The sequence below is a fragment of the Otolemur garnettii genome, unplaced genomic scaffold (genome assembly GCF_000181295.1).
Source record: "Otolemur garnettii isolate 467f Iridium unplaced genomic scaffold, OtoGar3 scaffold00027, whole genome shotgun sequence".
Taxonomy (NCBI): Eukaryota; Metazoa; Chordata; class Mammalia; order Primates; family Galagidae; genus Otolemur; species Otolemur garnettii.
In genome coordinates this window covers 9,636,765-9,640,732 of record NW_003852422.1, presented here as the reverse complement: position 1 = coordinate 9,640,732, position 3,968 = coordinate 9,636,765, and the positions used below count along the sequence as shown (strand labels likewise).

Genomic DNA, 3,968 nt, shown 5'->3' with positions numbered 1-3,968 from the left:
TTTTAATGGCTAAATAGTATTCCATGATACACATATACTACAGCTTGTTAATCCATTCCTATCTATTGTAGAATGGGTTGTATCTATCTGTCTAGATCTTTCCATATCTGGATACAGATAAACGCACACATACGTATGCACATAAGAGAAATTATTAGAAGGTCTGGGCTGAGATCTTCATATTCATTATCTCAGTTACGCTTATGATACACTTACAAAGTATGTATTATTATCTACTTTGAACAGATTGAGAAATTAATAAAACCTCTTACGTCCTTCCAATTGATACTAAGCAATGTGGAACTCAAACTAAGTCAGGTTGAAAAATTCCAGGAATTATACCTACAACGAGAGAGAGAGAGAGAAATACACAAATACAAAAGTTAAACTTTATTGGTAAAATATTTTATGAGGTATAATAGGAAATACTAACACATCGGTATTCAAACACAAATAAATAATGTGTATAAATTATATGTATAAAGTTTTAAAAAGTAGGTTTCAGCTTTACAAATTAGTATTATGACAGTAAATTGTAAAATTTATTAATTATGCATACCAACTTTTTATTGTTATTAAATTATATTTTTACAGTATCTCTTAAATTCCATTGATGGTAAAGGGGAACATAAAAGGGTAAAAAAACTTAATTTTATTAGAATTTATCTGTGCCATGAGCTGATGTATAGATTTCCTCATTTGATAGTCTTCTAGATAGGAGGAACCACAGAGAAAATGAGAACTAGCAATGTGAATATAGTGTTGGTCCTGATTAATTTCCCAAAGTAGCTCCCATTTGATGAGTTGGAATTAGCTAATCCATAAAGTATGTTTGCATTTCAGATAGTCCAGGGGTCCCTTGGTGTGTCTTTGTGTTATGGACGTGGCTGCCATGATGTTGGCCATGGCAGGTAAAATTTTATTTTCTCCATCTAAATCTTAATAAGTATCCGGAAATAGACTTTCCCTCAGAAAAGTATTTTATGTAACAGATGCAGGGAAGTTGCAGTTTTTGAATCTCAAATTTAGATCTTACTTTTTCCTTCAGGAGCCAGTCAAAGGCTCCGTGTCCCTTGAGATATTGAGAACTGCATCTAGTTGGTGTGTGTTCAAGAGGCTTATAGTTTTCTCTCTGTTCTTTGTAGCAATTGCCCACTATCCCAGTCAATATTTTGTTTTTAATACTATTTGATAAAGTGACAAGAGCAAAAGACTAATATATATTTAGTCTCTACCGTATCTTACCATGCCAATTAAATCGTGTCTATTTATATGTGTGTATGCATGAATGTGCTTCTTAGTAAAATTCTAGAATACAATTAATCTGTCCTTTGGCCAAGCTTCTGAATTAAAGAGAAGTTAAATACTAAAAAGCCATTTACTTTGCGATGTTGTTCTGTGTTCTCAGCAAACAACCTGGAGTGAAGCCAATAGTGATTGTTTAGGGAAGCACAGATGTGATTGTTCCCTCTTCCTCCACCTCCAGAGGTGTAGCTGTGGGCTGACTCACTCCTGCTGGCATCAAGTGTGGGCCTATATTTAGTGTCTCCTTGGGAGCGGCGGCAGCTCCACAGGCTGGCTGTGTTTGTTGTGTGTTTGACACTACTTGCTATGATGTTTACCCATTAAGTTTGGGTTTATCCTTTCCACATGATGGTGAAATATTAATTATGAAAGTACAGAGAGGGAAAACCACCCTGAGAAATTATTTCATCCCTTTTGTAGCTTATCAAATAGCCTCATTTGTCAAACCTTGATGACCCTTTTTCTATAATTTCTGAAGTTCCAAGTATTTGATCTCATGAGTTTTCTACATAACAGTTCCTTCTAATAGTGGATTTAAATTTGGCTGAAATGCTTGATGATTTCCTTTGGTCTAAAATACCTTGATTCAGACACAATTTAAATGATAATGGAGGAAAAGATGAATGATGGTTTTAGCGTTTGTTTTGACAAGACCCTTTCTGAACCTTAATTTTTAAGAAACTCTTCTTAAATGTAAAAGTTAGGGGGAAACGAAGTGTGTCAATTATGCAATCCTTCGCTTTTTTAGATGGAGAGGAAAAAAAATACACTTAGGATTGGCATGCTCTGATTTGGGTTTTGTTTTGTTTTTGCACTTTTTAATTTATTTTTTATTTTTTTACTATTTGCTCTCAGAACTTTTAAACTGGTAAAATCAGAGTTGCCAAGGTTCTTGTTATGGCTGCAATAACTGTTGAAAATTTAATTTGCATGGTGCTCCATTAATTCCTTTTATAATTTATAAATGCACTGGTGAACTTATTATTTACTTGAATGCTGTGATCAAACTCTTTACTTAGTCTAGGCAACATTGCCAAGACAAGAAATTAGTTATTCAGAGTCTTTCCTCATCCAATAACCCAGGACTTTTTTCAGCAGGCTAGCCTACTTCAAACATTTATGAGAAAACAATATAATTTTTCAGCACAAAGATTTGCTAAAATAATTTTTTGTTTCTTTTGGAAACAAATCATTTCTGACTCATTAGAGCATAAATATATTTATAAAGTACTCTTTTCTAAATTTTCTAATGCCTTCCCATATAGTTATCCATAGCCAGACTTGGGTTGTGCATGTGTGTGTGTATATCTTATTCTAATAATAACAGGGTAGCCAAAATATATTTTTTTCCTGGAACATAAGTGTATATGATCTCAGCAAAAATATGTGTAATAAAAGAAGAAATAATAAGTAATCTAGAGGAAAACATTTAAGAAACAAAACGAAGAACTTAACAGATAAATTTTTTTTTTTTTTTATTTTTTAAAAAATATGGAACGCTTCACGAATTTGCGTGTCATCCTTGCGCAGGGGCCATGCTAATCTTCTCTGTATCGTTCCAATTTTAGTATATGTGCTGCCGAAGCGAGCACTTAACAGATAAATTTAATAGGAAAATAGAAAACATGTCCTTCTAATCAGTACGGATTAATAGGAACTGGATATACCTTTCATATAAAGCAACAAAAACAAGAAAGCAAACTATGTCTCTGCAACGTGTGGAAAAGGATGTTGAAGACGTGGGATCCGGGCAGTGAGGAACAGATACCTCCGAGATGCAGCAATAAACAAGGTGAACGCAGCAAGTGATCTGGGTGGTTGGCTTAGGACAATTCCCAGGTGGTTGTTCAAAAGATGGACACACACAGAGCCAGGTGATCTTCCTGAGTTGACGTGACAGAGGAGGGCATCGGGAAAACAAAGGCAAGTTCACAGTAAATGGTGCAGGAGAGGCCAGAGCTTCACAGAGAGGAAATTTCAGACATCTGTGGAGCGCCTCGGTAATAGATTCAGCAGAGTAGTAATTAATGCGTAAGTGAGAGGAAATTACCCTTGGCCGGAGAGAGAACCATCTGAGAGAATGAGAGGGAGTCGTGCCCAGCATTCAGACGTCCAGGAAAGGCCGCTGCTGCTGGTCACACTGTACAGCCCGTGATTAGAAGGCTGCTGGGCACCGGGTCAGCGGGGCTTTGCCTTATTACTTGGAATAACTGTATATGGAACAAATGATGCTTTGGGACCATCAAACATATCTTAAAGGCAAGATCCCAAAGAAGCTGATATTTTCCCTATAATTCGCCTGAGTTCCAGGGCAAAGTGAAAGCATGTTTATAAGTTAAAACTGGTGAGTTTGTAATGTGTGGCATCCGATTTTTATCCTTAGAAATAATTTACTAGTATACTGCTCTCCAGAATTCTTGTCTTTGCCCCCTGAGGGGGTTCTGTGTTCATCTTATGTCTTGATTTCTACTGAATAGGAGGACTTTGGAGAACACGCCGTTGCAGCTAATACCATTCTTCCCTCTGTCCTACCTTGAAGAAATGGTCCTTTGAGAGATAAGTCTAGAACAAGAATACCCTGTGTCTTTTAGTCCAGTGGTCAATAGAATGCTGTCCCAAACCTTTGTCAGCTGTATATATTCTTACATAGTTTTGTTAGTTTT

At 36.0% G+C, this 3,968-nt stretch overlaps 1 non-coding gene across 1 annotated transcript; it reads right to left on the bottom strand.

Moving 5' to 3' along the window:
- Nucleotides 1–2,790: 2,790 nt before the first annotated feature.
- LOC111724855 lies at nucleotides 2,791–2,897 on the bottom strand. The gene has a single exon (XR_002773066.1). It is a non-coding gene; the product is annotated as a U6 spliceosomal RNA (small nuclear RNA).
- Between the last annotated feature and the right edge of the window lie 1,071 nt (nucleotides 2,898–3,968).